The sequence below is a fragment of the Rhinoderma darwinii genome, chromosome 5 (assembly GCF_050947455.1).
Source record: "Rhinoderma darwinii isolate aRhiDar2 chromosome 5, aRhiDar2.hap1, whole genome shotgun sequence".
NCBI classification, from domain to species: domain Eukaryota; kingdom Metazoa; phylum Chordata; class Amphibia; order Anura; family Rhinodermatidae; genus Rhinoderma; species Rhinoderma darwinii.
The window spans coordinates 6,954,536-6,973,587 of record NC_134691.1 but is presented as its reverse complement, the minus strand read 5'-3'; the positions used below and the strand labels follow the sequence as shown (position 1 = coordinate 6,973,587).

The 19,052-nt window shown below is 42.6% G+C and overlaps 1 protein-coding gene across 3 annotated transcripts in view; it reads left to right on the top strand.

The window, feature by feature from the left end:
* Positions 1-19,052, top strand: part of SLC45A4 (solute carrier family 45 member 4) — a 102,438-nt gene that overhangs the window by 29,183 nt on the left and 54,203 nt on the right. The window lies entirely within an intron of this gene.

Here is a 19,052-nt window from a genome sequence, read left to right as displayed (position 1 = left end):
ATGAACCTGTGAGGACTGCCGGTTAACCTCCTGGATGATCTGTACTCACAGGTTCACGATGTATGATCGGTAGTTTTACATTCTACGGATTCTGTAGTAGGTTTACCTGCAGTCCTATGTAAAACTATAGATCATACATCGTGTACCTGTGAGTACAGGTAATGGAGTAGGTTATACTTGCAGTCCTATGTAAGACAACAGATAGGGTTTTATCTCTCAGATAATGCTGTAACCGCACTCCACGCGCTGTGATAATTATTAGCTCGGGTAATATTGTAGGTTTACCTGCAGTCCCATGTAACATGTCGTGCCACCCCTTCCCTCGCACACACTGCTAAATCACACTCTGCACTCCAAAACCCAGCTGAGAAGTGGTTAATGCCCATAGGAAGTAAATCCCCCTGGCGCTTCCTCCCCTTCATGAGTGATCTATTAACCCCGCGCTGCAGGCTCTTCTACCTGACTAATGAGTCCACTGAAATAACGAGCTGTAAGTACACACTGTGCAGAATCTTCCCCTCACTGCATAATTGCCAGCTCTATATCCCACATGCATGAGCTCCCGCTCATTATTTAAATACAACAAAATGCACTATCTGCAATGATGGGAGTGATGTTTTTTTTCCACGTTCAAATTATTGCGATTCTCTGTAACTATCATTGCGGTTATGATTAACCTATTTATAACCCCCTTTTTTTTAAATTAAGGATCCGCTGGTGGTCAGAAATTGCTGTGGCTCCGACAGCCCCAGGCAGGCCCTCTACCCTCGCGGTTATTTCATTTTCAGCTGAGGTGACTATACAAATGAGTGTCCGTCTACGTAATACGTGGTCACACGGAGTACTCTGTTAGAAGGGGCACTCGGCAGCGGTTTTCTGCTCTGGCTTATAGAGGTGTCCTGAGCAGGGACCCCCCCCCCCCCACTCCTATGATGTCCACATAGTCCATAGGGTATATTGGGTTTTCTCAATGGGACAACCCCTGAGGTTCTTTCATGGAGATAAACATCCGTATATTGGGACAGCTATTACAGGCTCTAAAAAAAATTAAGCAAATGGGCGTGTACGAATCCGTGCAGTGATTGCCTCATGGTGATGACACCGCCACAGCACATGGACAAAAAAGTAGCCAATCCACCAAAAGGTATCCGCCCATGAGCATAACAGAACTCTCCCCTGAGGAGAGACCTGAAGCTCTATTTTTGGATTACATGGACACCACTTGGTCCTATAAAGCCACTTGGAGAGCAAAAACCTGTCCATTACCTATTACATATGACCAGAATTTAGTTAAGGGCATGCTGGGATATGTAGTGCATGATGCTGGTGCAGAGCTACAGTACTCGCTGTGTATGCTATTTCAATTGACCGCTTATTTTGCGGCCCGTTTATATGCCAAGTGTGGTGCAAGATCCTGACCAGTTTCCAATCTCGTTGCCCCCCCCCCCCCCCATATTTCCGTGCTTTACACACCCCTAAGGCCGGGCCTGCTTTTCTATTCGCAGAACACTAAATAACCTGCCCCTTGTGCTCCAAGCAGATGTTGCTATGCCAGAGTAGCAGGACAATGAATATGACCTCCAGATTTCTTGCACCGCGCTGCGTACAGTTGGTGATGTACCAGTTATTGGCGACGCTTGGTGAGACTGCACTGAGTAAAATGTATTCGCTGCATGAATAATCTATGGAGAGTGCATTAGGAGAACACACTCTTCTCACGCATGAACTACTGAAGTGGAAATCTCATATACAATGTACGGAGCGCAGCGGCGTTTCAATAAACTGACGAGAATCGCCAAAGACCCCCGAAATGGAGTTTAGCTCCGAATGTTGTGTCTGAGATTTCCAGTGACAAAAGAAGGAAATTAAAAAGGATGAAAGATCATAGATGTAAGCTAGTAAAAAAAAATTACAGACATAAGACCTGAGGCTGCACTACTGAGGGGTTCGTATTTCTGTTCACTTCTGATTCTGAGCTTTTGTGGATCCAAATCGCCATCTATATCCATTTGCACCCATAACTTCCATTGCTCAAGGCAACAATCCTACATCTGTCAGAAATCAATAAGGATGTGTCCTCCTGTATTTCAGTAGTGCAGCCTCAGGCTTTCGGCCTGTAAATTCAAGAGCTCATATCTCCGCATAGAAGTAAGATATTAAATAATGGTTTTCACATTTTTTTTATGTACACTAAAGGACCTGCCTGTCTATAGAACTTCTGAAATTCTTTACCTATTCAGTTTTTGTTGTTACTAGCCCCCTTATTAAAGGGGAATAAACAGCATTTTTTGGACGCCGGCCTAAATTTTTAGCAGCTAATAGATTTCTGCCCCATTGTTTTTCTGTAATGTGTTCTATGGGTCGACATACGGGATCCTGCGCAACGCAAATTTGACCCATAAGATTGAGGTGCATTTAAAAGGACTGTGTTGCCAACTCACGGATCCCCACCACTGTTGTGTATGACCTCTACATCTGTTTTTGGATTGCAGTAGAGTCCTAGAATCCCTTCATGGTGTCCCCGATATTCTGTTCTGGTGAACCACTGTCCGGACTGACCCCACCAGGATTGTCTTCTCGGCAATGAGAAGATGTCCGGGTTCCTGCGCTTTGCGTATCTTCCCGTAGATGAATAAGAATTCTAGCTTGGCCTGGACGTGACTTCTTACCTCCGCTCACCAGTCTTTTTTCTCTTCTGTGTCTTAAGTTTCTGCAGCATTTTTTTTTTTCTTGCCTAAAAAGCATTTTTGAAATATTTTTCCCTTTTTTAGCTCTATTTTTGTGCTGTAGAAATAAGTGAATCTCTTATCCTCGTCTACATGCTGCTCACTTTTTTTTTTTTTCACTTCTCTGTTCACATCTTGTTTCAGCCATTTACATCGGGAATATTGCCCAGCGTATACCTCTGACCAAATGCTGTGACGTACGCCACTTTATAGGCATATACTAGAATGTCGCCCATAGGCCCCCATGTTAAGTAAATGTATAGTGCACTGAATACTTTTTATGATTTTTTTTTTTACAGAAAGCCTCTGCATAGAAAAGCGCAGTAGACGGCTTTTCTATACAGTAAAAAAGGTATACCAGCCCGCCGGAGCCCAAAAGTGAATGGAGCCCTATGGATACCTTTTGGTGTATACACTGGGAACTTTTCCTTGCGGGTGTTTATGCTAAACATGTTCAAACGTGATGTGAATAGAGCCTTAGCTGTTGCACTTGGGTCTACCCATGCGACCACGACTAGAAAACGTAAGTGTGGTGCCCGGTCGTGGTCATAGTCCTTCCTTCTATGGGGCCTGCCTGTCTGAGATGGGGAGTGCACTGCCAGTCTTGAGACATGGGTATAATGTAAAGGAGCACTAAATCTAAAAATACAAAAACCAATAAAAAAAAATAAAAAAATCCCAGCAATTCCTCCCTTCGTCTTTACTTTTCCTTTAGTCCTATTCTGTCTCGTATTGCCATGAAGTCTGAGAAATATTTAAGGAAATCTTCTGTAACCCAGGAGATCATCCATGTACCGCCTCTATCTGCAGTAGATCAATAGATCACAATGATTGAGCCCCGCCTCTTGGCTAATCTCCGCCCCCTCAGTCGTTCACCAGACGAAGTGGAAGAAATCAGTAGGAAGCGAATCCCGGTCTTCTCTGCAGGGTTTCTACTATTTAAGGCCTTATTCACACGAACGTGTCCGTTTTTCATGTGCAAAAACGCTGCATTTTGCGCACGCAAAAGTTTAGTGTGGCATCTGTATATGATGCGCGGCTGCGTGATTTTCGCGCAGCCGGTATCCTTATGACACTGTTTTTATGTTACAAAACCGTAAAGGAGGGGCTTTCATGTTTCCCATCACTTCTTTAACAACTAGTGCGAATCACGCGCGTCACCCAGAAGTGCTTTCGTGTGCCGTGCGCGATTTGCACGCACCCATTGACTTCAATGGGTGTGTGCTGCGGGCAAGTATGGGACATGTCGTGAGATTTACGCAGCGCTCACACGCTGCGTGAAAATCACTGACAGTCTGAACGGCCCCATTGCCTAACATAGGTCCGTGCGACGCGCGTGATTTTCACGTGCGTATCACGGTCGTAATATACGTTCGTGTTAATAAGGAGCTATATGAAATCCTACATGCCGACAGACCATCTTCTTTTTACTTTACCTTTTAATTATTAGCTTAAGGGTCACTCTGTCCCAATTTTTTCATAGTAGTAGGTGGAATACAGAATTGACGCTCGAGGGTCGGACCAGTGGCCGTGGTCTCAGGAGTCCTGGTGCTTTCAGGGTCTTCCTCTGCCATGATCCCATTCACCGTGGTCTATAGGGCCAGTGACCAATTATTGGCTAGTTGGGTTACAAATAAAGATTTGGCTATAAGTTTGCAGGCCATTTGGCAGCCTGGAGTTTCGGTGGCCCTGAGCTCGAATCTAACCAGGTGCAACATCTGCATGGAGTTTGTCCTTCCCGTTCTTGCTCGGGGGTTCCCCTGAGTTCTCCTGTTTCTTCCTACATAACAGCAGGGAAGCATCACCCATAGGTCCGGGGGGAACCTTACTGTAGACTTTTTACAAGCTAGTCAGACGCCTGCTGGCACCATCTATCTCTCCCTTTGTGGCGTTGAATGTGGGCATGTTGTGGGTTTTCTCCTCCTTCCGACACTCCCTTACATTCCAGTAAAAGATGTAAAATATCTCTCCCGTTGGCTTTAGGGTTATAGTAAAATATCTCCGTTGTCTCGGTGTTGAATGGAATAAAGGTTTCACACAAGCCGCTCATTGCCTAGGGTGGCCGACTTTCCTTTGACCAGCGCAGCCGAAGGCTTCTGAATTCCCATGTGCTTCTTTGATATATTCAATTTTTGTTTTCTTAAAGGATTCTTTCACAATGACCCCGGTCGATTTGATCTGATGCAGTTTGTGGATCAGCTGCAAGTTGACCCCATAATCATAAACCAAAGCTTAATGCTGATGATTGGTCTGTAAGAATAAAGTAACTCCAGTCATGACAATTGTTACATTGTTGACTCCACCTCTAACTGATACAGTGTAGCGAAAGTGTTATAAGGGGGTGGAGCCTGACACACATGCTGAGAAAACCGCCACCAGCTGCTACAATGTAGAATCCATGTCGTAACTGTGTACGAGGAAAAGAAATCCTGTATACTGTGCAGGGAAGGAGCAGATACAACCACCGTCCAGTTTTTCCATTTTACACTGGAGTTTCCCTTTAAGTGATTGAATTTGCTGATGTAAAGGATTGAAGAATGAGGACAATGGGTTGATTAGAGGTTAGTATATATGTATATACTCTATAGTGGATTTTTTTAGTGCATTTATATATTCTGCATCCGCATAAATCGCAATTCCCTAATGTATCTCTCCACAAGGGATTGGGATAAAAACTCGTCGAGGCTGCTGGGAATTCATATACATTTTCCCTGCCCTCACCCTCCAAATGCGTCTGTAGGATGAGCTCAGTGACCGCGGTTGTAGTCTTAACCCCTTCCCAACGTTTGACGTTCTGTACGTTCTAGTTGGGAGAGGGTATGGAGCGGGATAACAAGCTGAACCCGCACCCGTAATACCCCATGGGTGTCGGCGATATATTACATCTGACACCACTTTAACAGCAGCGTTTGGGAAAACTCCAATTCCGGACGTTAAATCACTCAGATGCGATCACGGGAGTGCTGTGGGGTTGTCATGGAAGCCAGGGGCCAGATAGAGGCTCGCAGGTCTGCCATGTTTCAGCTAATAGAACAATACACTGCGATATGTGAACCAATAAAAATTACAGCTCACCCTGCAAAAATGTAAACCCTCACTCCGCTCCATCGAAAGAAAAAAAAAAAGTTCCAGGTCCCCGTTTTGTATCGCCGTATTCTATTTTTTTATTTTTTTTTTATTTTGTAAAAAAGCAAAAAACCCCAATGGAATGAAAAATAATGGAGTCATTAAAAACTGCAACTATTACCTTAAAAAAAATTAAATAAAACCCTCCTACAGCTATGTCGACTGAAAAATAAAGTTATGGCTCTTGGGAGGCGAGGAAGAGAAAAGCGAAGATGGCTGCAGCGGGAAGGGGTTAAAAAGTCACAACCTCTTATGATCGTGACTCCAGTTTTGTTGCATGGTCTGAGGTAGCCTGAATTCCACCTGCTGTCTCGTGAGAGGCTCGGGCTGCAGTTTTTGTCCCCCATTCTTTACACCGTAGCTTTGCTTGTTTAGTATAAGCACAAACTCAGCAGGAAGTCAGTACACAGACTTTTTTTTATTTTTTTATAACTTTAGCAATATTAATCTTATATGATTGGGGTCCGTCAGGCGCTGGCGGTTTGTTAGTAACGGAAGCCGCTACGTAGATGTGAGGAGAGGATTTTGTCATGCAGAATCTCATTCGGCAGACACTTCTGTCTCTGCTGTGTGCAGGAAATATCTGTCCCTTTTGGGCATGGCTGCAATCACCTGCAGTGATCAGGAAAGTGTAAAGAAATAAATGGAAATCTTGCAATATCAAAGCAATGTAGCAGAGCTGAGTATAAGATACTGCCGTGAGCTATTCCAAATGACCTTCAGCATCAAGATAACCTTGAGTCATTACATCCCCATTCCCAATGAGTTAAATGACAAAAGCAGCTCTGCTACATCCGTCTTTATCATGGTCTAAATTGTGCTGCGTGAAGCCAAGAACATTGCAGGCCACACAGATTATGGCTCCCCCTCCCCCCACGAGTCGTAATGCCTGACATTTATTAGTTCTATAGCCATGACCCATAACATAAGAAGTTCTGTCATTCCGGCCGTGTTCAGACCTCCAGGTACTTACAGCTCGCAATTAAGTCCAGGAACTAAGAAGCTTTAGCTGAAACTTTTGCCTGATTAATGGTTTGAGGAGATTAAGAATTGTTCTACATTTGTGTCCTGCTAATAATTGGAGTCTGTGGTGGGTATATATGTATATACGAGAGCAGCGCTGTATATAATCTATACCCAATATACTGCCACTACTGAGCGCTGAGGGTCTGACCTTGAGATACGACGTCGGTGGCGGTCTGATCACGGTACCGCGGCCCTTTCACGGTCACCTGACACAGCCGCGTCTTGTATTGGCCCCTCTAGTCTCCTTGTTAGGGGCCCCCAGGGTCAGATCCCACTTATCGAACTTTGAAGGGCTATCTTTTCCGTACCTGCAGAACTCGCGTGGCCATGACAATCATTTTAAAAATCACGACCCATTTGCGGTAGAACAGTTTGTTACGGTTTTCAGCTGCATCGCGGCCTCTACGTGTGTCCCGACCCTTGGTAGAGGGGAGGCCTCCATTTACATCCAGAGCTTTTACAAAGTGTGGCCCTTGCTCTGGAGGGCCCAGCATATCCTTGCCTTACTTAGATGGATGCTATACAATGATTCCTTTCTCCTCCCCTTTAGGGCTCATCCGCCGCTTTCCTCGTTTTATCAGCTGATCCTGGAGAAGTCTAAGGCCTCATGCACACGGCCGTGCCTGTAATCACGGCCCGCGATTACGGGCACGGCTGGCGGCCATGGACAACCACTCACGTTTTAAGCCCATTCTCCCATACAAAGTATGTGAACACAGCCCATAAAAAGCAAAAGAACGGACCTGTTCCATCATTTTCAGCTACAGCTGGGACACCTTCCTGCAAATATACGGTAAGGTGTCCGTGGTCCATAGAAGTGAATGGGTCCTTCAATTACAGACGGTTTTTACGGTCGTGCGCATGGGGCCTTCGTATCGGGACCAACCAGCACCGTTTCCAAGGATGTCGGAACTGGATAATCCGTATATGGGCCCCATCTTTTTTGTTGGATATTTATTTTTTAAAGGTGTTATAAGGTTTGCTGTTGCCTGAACGCTTGTTCGTCTGACCACTATCCCACCCAACTCCACCGTACACACATGCTTGACTTATCCGAGGGTGCGTGTTTTCAGTGGAGTGCGCTGCTGCCAGACTTCTCTTCTGCGGGGCCGTGTTGAATCGAGCATGTGTTGAAGTCGTGCTCTTGAGGGAATCCAGAGCACCCCATTCACCTTTAAATAGTCTGCCGATCCTGCCAAAATTTGCGAGTTCGGACGCCTTTTATCTAATCTGTATGGCCACCTTTAGCCTAAAATTCTTCTGTTGCGGCGTCTTGAGATTGTAAAAAGTGGATGGACCCCGTACCGGTTCGGCAGAGCCAAGTAGTGAATGACGCGGTGGTGGTCTGAGTGAGGTCGCTGCGTCCCGGCAGGGCCAGACCAAATTCATTTGTGGGCCTTACACGGCCCGCGGGCTGGACCCCCCCCCCCCCCACTCCTGATTTAGGAGATCTGAATGTTCAGAATTGTCTGGTGGTTTCCTTTTAAGGAAGCGTCTGTATATATCGTATGTCTGCATATAGCAAACCCCCCCCATATTTGGCCTTTTGGAGGATATGTAATCTACCCGCCTGCCGCCCACGCTTTACCGTTACAAAGATGGCTTTTCCTGTGTTCAGTGGAGAACCCGACCATGGGATTTCAACGTCGTCTCGATGCTGAATAGAGTTCCTTAATGAACTGAAATGTCAAGTAACTTGACGAGCGCTCGCTGATAACTGCCCTCCATTCTAGTGAAATGCCAGGAGCGGCCAATGTCATTCAAGGGCGAGCACTTAACCTTTGCAGCATTGTTTCGTGAATACAGTAGGAGCATAGACAAGATATAACAATGCGGGGCCGGGACCGGCACAAGGATTGGTAAAATTGCCATTATAAAAGGTGGCACTAATAGGTAGCCGGTATTTGGCCCCACACCTGTCTCTGGACACATGGAGGTGCAGTAGAACGATGGCATGGGTAAGCCGGACGTCTCCTCCCTTAATGTAAATGCCAGCGGGTGCAAGCGGTGTTGCGTGTCTTGTATGTTCCGTTTTTTTTACTGCATGTTTTCCGGCTATATAATGGATCTTGCATCATAAAGCGGTGGTTTTTATTGTCTGTCTTTGTGCCATAAAACACTGGGCACACTATAAAAATGTCTCATGGAAGTGACGGCACGGTCTACTCTCTCCGGACTGTCAACTTTGATGTTAGACCGAGCAGAATGTCGCAATTTTTTCATAAATATAAAAAAGGGTCCGACCTGTTTTTTCAGTTTTATCGTGAGTTACACATTCAGACATGTGGCCCCTGGTGTCATTTAGGGTCCATTGAAGCCAATGCTGCCATTGGTGGGAGCCCAGAATCTTTCCAGGTTCCATGTTGTCCTGGGGTCATTGTGTTTTTTACTTTGGAGCCAAAAAATATTGAATACGGAGTCTTGAAGTTGCAGGGAAATGTTGCATCGATGCTCGAGAACCCAACAGAATCGCGCAGTAGCCCTTAGGGTTCATGAATTGAAGGTCGGGTATACTTTGTATATATTTTTTTGCTGACCAAAAATCAGTTTATACATTTTGACCTTTTTTATGATCAAAATAATTTTGCTGCGATTCACTGTTTGGAGTCTGGTCTCGTGTGTATTTTGTAGGACCATGTTCTACAAAATGGTTTCAGATTATAAGGATCCTCCCCTTACCATTTTATACTTAGTTTTTAATTAAAAAGTGGAGTCACTGTGTACATATATTACATTACTTATCCTGTACTGATCCTGAGTTACATCCTGTATTATACTCCAGAGCTGCACTCACTATTCTGCTGGTGGAGTCACTGTGTACATACATTACTTATCCTGTACTGATTCGGAGTTACATCCTGTATTATACTCCAGAGCTGCACTCACTATTCTGCTGGTGGAGTCACTGTGTACATACATTACATTACTTATCCTGTACTGATCCTGAGTTATATCCTGTATTATACTCCAGAGCTGCACTCGCTATTCTGCTGGTGGAGTCACTGTGTACATACATTACATTACTTATCCTGTACTGATCCGGAGTTACATCCTGTATTATACTCCAGAGCTGCACTCACTATTCTGCTGGTGGAGTCACTGTGTACATACATTACATTACTTATCCTGTACTGATACGGAGTTACATCCTGTATTATACTCCAGAGCTGCACTCACTATTCTGCTGGTGGAGTCACTGTGTACATACATTACATTACTTATCCTGTACTGATCCTGAGTTATATCCTGTATTATACTCCTGAGCTGCACTCACTATTCTGCTGGTGGAGTCACTGTGTACATACATTACATTACTTATCCTGTACTGATCCTGAGTTATATCCTGTATTATACTCCAGACCTGCACTCACTATTCTGCTGGTGGAGTCACTGTATACATACATTACATTACTTATCCTGTACTGATCCCGAGTTATATCCTGTATTATACTCCAGAGCTGCACTCACTATTCTGCTGGTGGAGTCACGGTATACATACATTACTTATCCTGTACTGATCCCGAGTTACATCCTGTATTATACTCCAGAGCTGCACTCACTGTTCTGCAGGCTTCAGAGCTGAAATCTCCCTTCTTGTTTAGTTTATGTGAAGATCTCTGTAGTGTGGTCTTTACACCAGGCACTGTACAGTTATCTGATGTAGGTAAAACTGTCCTCTGCGTTAAAGGATATCGGCTAAACTAAAAGAGTGGGTTCTGATGACAAGCTTACTGACTGTTTCCAATGGCATTCAGTAAAATGTTTAAATGTTTAAAATATTTATTAGGTAACTTTTTTTTTTTTTTTTTGTGGATCTGTTTTGTAGAACTGTAAAACAGTCCGTACTGGTTGTTTTAGACTAATGGAAATCTGCTTCATCCCTCTAAAAATGTGTCTGGGGGTCGGTGATAAGTTGGCAGTCTTGAAGCTCAGGCATATTAAAGGGGTTGTCCAGGATTACAAAATCATGGCTTATTTTTTTCCAAAAACAGCGCCACGCCTCTCCACAGGTTCTGGTATTGCAGTTTAGCTCCATTGGAGTAAATGGAGCGTAGCTGCAATACCACAAACAACCTGTGCAACATGGTGTGGCGCTGTTTTTGGGGAAAAAAGTAGCCATGTTCTTCTAATTCAGGACAACCCTAATGTATGGTTGGCTGATCTGAACAAACACTCGTTCGACTAACAGCTGTGTTTTTTCTTGTCCTTTTTTAGTTTAGTTCCTGGGATGTGTCCAGGGCAGATGTTACCCCCTTACTCATATTTTACATACTGCGCTTGGGGAGACCTGACTGGTCACCGCCTTCCCTATATTGTCCCCCCGTTATCTACTTACACAGAGCACAGCAGGGGTTAAATGGATCCCCGTCATGTTTACACTGGCGTTAAATTCACCTTAATAGGGCGTTAAATGCAGGTTTTATTATTGAAATATTCAAATCCCGACACGTAACCGAAGCCTCGGGACAAGCGCCAAGTTTGTGGGATGTTTATGTAGTTGCACGAAGCCGCAGACCTGATATGTCATTAATGAATTTACAAGTTCTGCCATAAGAGGACGTCACTAATATAAGGAGTACGTGTCGATCAACCCCCAGGAGCGGGGATTTCTGGTGCGATTGACCCCCGTATTGCTCAGATGCACCAAATTATGGCAATTACTGGTGCAGATTTTCTTCTAAGGGCATGTTCAGATGCTGCGGCTTTTCTATACGGGTTCCAATCCGAGTACAGCAATCCTACGGCTACATTCAGACGAACATAGCCAACCTCTGACGTGAAAAACTGCAGTCTATGGAGGGATGCGTGAAGCGCCAAAAAAATTGGATATATCCTTTTTTTGTTCACGGATCCTTCACGCTCTTTCCGTTGAAACAACATCGTGTGAACGGCCCCATTGTTTCAACAGCCGTCATACGGACCTATACGCTCGTCTGAATGAGCCCGAAGGGTTAAATCCTATATAAAAAAAATAAAAGCTCTGCACGTAAAATTCTGCCGCATCTGAACATACCCTTAGGATCCTCCTGTTTTTGCTGGGACACTGTTCGTGGTGTCATGTTGGGTCTGTGGCGATTAAGGATCGGTGACACGTGGACTCCTGGGGGTTGTCTCACAAAAGACAGTGACCGCCTAGCCAGAAATGTCTGATAGATGCTGGTCCGACCTCTGGGACCCGCACCGATCTCCCGAACAGGGGTCCCGTGACTCCCATCCGGCTTCATGAGGCCGCTGGTCGCCGTATCCAGGCAGAGAATCCATACACAGCACTGATTCTCCACCTAGATGCGGCGGCCTCCTGACCTGGTGGGACGGGGTTCTCGTTACCCCCGTTCGGGAGATTGGTGCGGGTCCCAGAGGTTGGATCGGCGTGTACCAGACCTTATTGTCCTATGGATTTGCCATAACGGCCGGTCGTGAGACAACGCCCACCCCCAGCAGGTGAGGATAAAACACACTGGGTTTCCCATAAAAGCCGTTTTACGAACAGTGTCGCTGAAACTCATCGATGGCCGCAAACTATCGTTTGTGGTTTTCATTGCCGCTGCCATTTTCCACGTTTAAATCGGTGAATGAAACAAAATCGTCTTTACTCAATTGGAAGATAAACTGGAAATCCAGACCAAATATCCGCAGTGTGTGAACATGGCCACGTTATCCGGACCGCACCTGTGCAGATAGAACAGACGCCGTAGTGCGCAATACACAGATGTGTGTAGAACACGGTAACGGGCGGCTCAGAGTATAATGCACGCGCCTCAATGCCAGGAACACATCGTAAAGCTGCAATTACGTGGGAGCGCTCCGCCTGACTCGAACACATTGTGCCAGAGCTCTCCGCTTTACATCCAGCGCCGCTATTATCTGCTCGGCTGACGATCTTTCTGCAGCCATCATTTAATGCAGATTTCGGCTGTGCAGATCTACTCCAGTCACCACCAGAGCAGTTTTAACCCTTTTGTGGCTGACCAAGTGCAGCACGAGAGTAGATTATTATTTTTTTTTTTTTTAAACTTTAAGGGAGTTCTCCAGTTTAATATAAATGCATCTTTGTATACTGAGAATTTCTGAAATTTTCTACTATAGTTTGTGTTTGCATTGTTAACCGTGTTCAAGATCTCTGCTTTCTGTCGGTGAATAAGGGCATTCTTGTTTACATCAATCTGACCTAACAAGCGTAATTTGAAGCTCCTGGGTCCAGAACAAAATTTTGTACCGGCCCCCGCATCATGCATAATGCATAGTACTGGTCTCCTATGGGCACGGCGACACTTTGAGCCTAGTGAGGTTCCACGGTACCGAATTGCGAACCCAACTTTCTGCATCTTATAGTTATGCCCCTGAGACCTAATACTACTTCACACAGCTGAGGGTTTGCTACAGTTGTATCTAGTCTAGATAATCCTCTGGGAGCTAAACGCATTAGCACAAATCGATCTCCTGTCCTGAGAGTTTGTTACAATGTATCAGTGCAGGTCAAATGTATCCGCCTGGAGTCCAGACTGTTTATCTCAGTTGATTCATTGCTGAATTCTCTATTCTTATTTTTTTATGGCACACAAACTCCTAGCAGCTTTGCTGGGATTTCATACTACACTCTGGTGTAAACCCTACATCTTCCAAAATGCTAAGCAGCAGAGCATTCTCTCAACCCCCGGGCCTATGGAATTGTGAGTGCAGATCTAGAGGTGACTAGAGCATACAATGTAATTCATGGTCCGTACAAACCAATGACATTGATGCTCTTTTATCTTCAAGGTGGTCACATTTTGAAGTTGACCCCCGTTTCCAGGTTGCCTGTCGTCTGTATGAGATCTGTAGATCTGTGATTTTCTGCGGGGATGCGGCGGGCGGTCACGTGGATTGGCAGCTGTGATGCTCATATTAATAAACAGGACAATCGAGGAAGTTGTTGATTCTCTGGTTTCATGTGTTATGACGGTAACATCCTAATCTTCCTCTGACCTTTCACAGTCATGAAGTCTCCCGGAGAAGCGGCTGAAAACATTGTTCATGTTTTATAGATGACCCCGGTGTCCTCCGCACTCCGTCTTATTATAATTCTGTGAATTTCATTTTTTATTTTTATGTATTTTATTGGTGCAGTTCGAGCTTTAGGGACAGCCGATCATGGTTTGGCACACATGCAAATACCTCCTGGGGCTGCAAGACCGATACTCGCTGTAAAGGGGAACTCTTCCAGGACATGGCCGCATAGAAATGGTTTCCATGGGATTTTAAAGTGAAGCTCATGTCACCATTAATGCATTTAACCTTTCTAAGTGATGTGGTAAAGAGTATCTAAATATCGGTTTTCGCGAAATAAGAATAATTATATTGTCCATCTCATCATGCCTCAGGGCAGAACATATTTCATATTATCTTTACCTGGAGAGGAACGTTCTCCTGCTGTGTAATTAACTATGTATAAGCCAGTGTATCTAACCACAAACGTGGCTGTGTATAACTACTATAATACTGCCCCTATATACAAGAATATAACTACTATAATACTGCTCCCTACATACAAGAATATAACTACTATAATACTGCCCCTATATACAAGAATATAACTACTATAATACTGCTCCCTACATACAAGAATATAACTACTATAATACTGCCCCTATATACAAGAATATAACTACTATAATACTGCTCCCTACATACAAGAATATAACTACTATAATACTGCCCCCTATATACAAGAATATAACTACTATAATACTGCCCCTATATACAAGAATATAACTACTATAATACTGCCCCCCCTACATACAAGAATATAACTACTATAATACTGCTCCCTACATACAAGAATATAACTACTATAATACTTCCCCTATATACAAGAATATAACTACTATAATACTGCCCCCCCTACATACAAGAATATAACTACTATAATACTGCTCCCTACATACAAGAATATAGCTACTATAATACTTCCCCTATATACAAGAATATAACTACTATAATACTGCTCCCTACAAACAAGAATATAACTACTATAATACTGCCCCTATATACAAGAATATAACTACTATAATACTGCTCCCTACATACAAGAATATAACTACTATAATACTGCCCCCTATATACAAGAATATAACTACTATAATACTGCCCCTATATACAAGAATATAACTACTATAATACTGCCCCCCCTACATACAAGAATATAACTACTATAATACTGCTCCCTACATACAAGAATATAACTACTATAATACTTCCCCTATATACAAGAATATAACTACTATAATACTGCCCCCCCTACATACAAGAATATAACTACTATAATACTGCTCCCTACATACAAGAATATAGCTACTATAATACTTCCCCTATATACAAGAATATAACTACTATAATACTGCCCCCCCTATATACAAGAATATAACTACTATAATACTGACCCTATATACAAGAATATAACTACTATAATACTGCCTCCTATATATAACTAACTAATACTGCCCCCCTATATACAAGAATATAACTACTATAATACTGCTCCTATATACAAGAATATAACTACTATAATACTGCCCCTATATACAAGAATATAACTACTATAATACTACCCCTATATACAAGAATATAACTGCTATAATACTGCCCCTATGTACAAGAATATAACTACTATAATACTGCTCTACTATATACAAGAATATAACTACTATAATACTGTCCCCTACGTACAAGAATATAACTACTATAATACTGTCCCCTACGTACAAGAATATAACTACTATAATACTGCCCCCTACGTACAAGAATATAACTACTATAATACTGCACCCTATATACAAGAATATAACTACTATAATACTGCCCCCTATATACAAGAATATAACTACTATAATACTGCTCCTATATACAAGAATATAACTACTATAATACTGCTCCCTATATACAAGAATATAACTACTATAATACTGCCCCTATATACAAGAATATAACTAATGTAATACTGCCCCTATATACAAGATTATAACTACTATAATTCTGCTCCCTATATACAAGAATATAACTACTATAATACTGCCTCCTATATACGAGAATATAACTACTATAATACTGCCCCTATATACAAGAATATAACTACTATAATACTGCCCCTATATACAAGAATATAACTAATGTAATACTGCCCCTATATACAAGATTATAACTACTATAATTCTGCTCCCTATATACAAGAATATAACTACTATAATACTGCCTCCTATATACAAGAATATAACTACTATAATACTGCCCCCTATATACAAGAATATAACTACTATAATACTGCTCCCTATATACAAGAATATAACTACTATATTACTGCCCCCTATATACAAGAATATAACTACTATAATACTGCCCCTATATACAAGAATATAACTACTATAATACTGCCCCTATATACAAGAATAAAACTACTACAATACTGCTCCTATATACAAGAATATAATGACTATAATACTGCCCCTATATACAAGAATATAACTACTATAATACTGCTCCTATATACAAGAATATAACTACTATAATACTGCTCCTATATACAAGAATATAACTACTATAATACTGCTCCCTATATACAAGAATATAACTACTATAATACTGCCCCTATATACAAGAATATAACTACTATAATACTGCCCCTACATACAAGAATATAACTACTATACTACTGCTCCTATGTACAAGAATATAACTACTATAATACTGCTCCTATGTACAAGAATATATCTACTATAATACTGCTCCCTATATACAAGAATATAACTACTATAATACTGCTCTTATATACAAGAATATAACTACTATAATACTGCTCCTATATACAAGAATATAACGACTATAATACTGCCCCAATATACAAGAATATAACTACTATAATACTGCTCCTATATACAAGAATATAACTACTATAATACTGCTCCTATATACAAGAATATAACTACTATAATACTGCCCCCTATATACAAGAATATAACTACTATAATACTGCCCCTATATACAAGAATATAACTACTATAATACAGCTCCTATATACAAGAACATAACTACTATAATACTGCTCCTATATACAAGAATATAACTACTCTAATACTGCCCCTATATACAAGAATATAACTACTCTAATAATGCCCCCTATATACAAGAATATAACTACTCTAATAATGCCCCTATATCCGCATCTACTATAAGGCTGGATTCACACGACAATGTTACGACCGTAATGGACGGAACGTATTTCGGCCGGAAGTCCCGGACCGAACACAGTGCAGGGAGCCGGGCTCCTAGCATCATAGTTATGTACGATGCTAGGAGTCCCTGCCTCGCTGCAGGATAACTGTCCCGTACTGAAACATGATTACAGTACGGGACAGAAGTTCCACGGCGAGGCAGGGACTCCTAGCATCGTACATAACGATGATGCTAGGAGCCCGGCTCCCTGCACTGTGTTCGGTCCGGGACTTCCGGCCGAAATACGTTCCGTCCATTACGTACGTAACATGGTCGTGTGAATCCAGCCTTACACTGTTCTCTCTAGACAATATGGATCCAGAGATGGAGTATAAATTTGATGGTAGCTAAATATAGCTTCTTATCTGTCTAGAATGTTCTTTGACTGGTAGATTCAGAAATGCTGTTTTTTTTTCTTCACAAAGCTGAGGTTTCGCAACGATCTCCACATGAGTTAATTTCGCCATTATTGTAGATTAGCATGTGCACTCTCTGCCGGAATGTGAATTGTTTTTTTTTGTACTGATTCCGTCTGTCACCGCCGGCTCCTCTCTTATACCAGACTTGACTTTCTCGCCCTTCCTACAAAAACGGATACAATAATTCTATGCTTCCTGAGCGTACGGATTTGGGAAAGAACAAGGCGTGTAGAATGTAGTCAGCAGTGAGTCAGTAACTCGGAGCTATTGAAGTCTCTATGATTTTTTATTTTTTTTAGGATCGTGCTTAAAGTCCCGGTAGATAATAGGCATTGGATTCTATTTTGAGAGATTTCTGCTCTATACGTCAGAGCTCTGGGAACTGAGGTAACGCTGCCACTTCATGCTCCACAACGTGCGTTGCGCCAATGTGTTGAAAAGACCATGGTTATATGACAAGTGTTGCTTTATATAACGATGGCCTATTCATGGATAGAGAATAAAAAATGGGTGCCCGTTATTGGGTGCAAGGTCATGACACCACTCTGACCACCACGATCTTGGCACTTGTTTGCACTTTCATCCCTGATAGGTACCCCCATCCTTTGCCAACTTTGTGTTATCTGTGGAGAGTAAGATCTTTATTTAAGGTAAAACCAACATTGGAGAAGGGGATAGCCTGAAAATGAACGGACTTCTCCTATAATACTTTGGTCCTATTCATTTTCCACCTATATGTCAGGGTCATAGGGTGGCATCCTTGTGTTTCATCATAACCAAAAAACCCGAATGCCACATCCTGGAATTGTGTACTAAGGATTTGTGCACTATTTGTCCTACGGTATGAAATGCAACTTTTTGGTATTTGTCACTTTTTTTTGGGGATGAGGCCAACCATAAACGTTGAGGGAATGGCTGCTTGTCTTTTAGCCAGCACTCCCCAAGAATATTAAAGCCATAGGCTTGAGTTCGACCCTTGGTTACCAAAGCCGTTTTTCAAAGGAACTTTTTGAAAAGTACATTATCCACTTTAGATTAGTAGTCCTCCAATAAACCGCCAAAAATATCAATTCTTTGTTGATGCCATTAGAAGTTAGGTGTTAGTTTCGGCCATCGTCTTTAATTAAACGTTCAGTCCGAAGACCATCGATCGGGTGTCTTATGGCAGGTTTTCATTAACAGTCCTACTTCTTGGTAGTTCATGAATGTGTTGACGTTGCGTATTGGTCATTAAGGAGGGACTACCGGTAGTTGTTTTTTGCGGGTCACGTAGAAGCATTTTGTCTCCTTGCCGCCACCATAACCGACTGGATTCTCCTTGGCCAACTTTTTGCATTTTGAGTACGGCTTCTAATGACCGGTTGAATGGGAGATTGGTCATGATCGGAATAGGTACGAGATACGAGTGGGCGGAGAGGAGGGAAGCTTCGAGGTATCTTTTATCATTGAAATAGAGTTTTATAACTTGTTGTTCTCTCATGCTTCGGTTAATGTCGTGACCTAGGTGGGC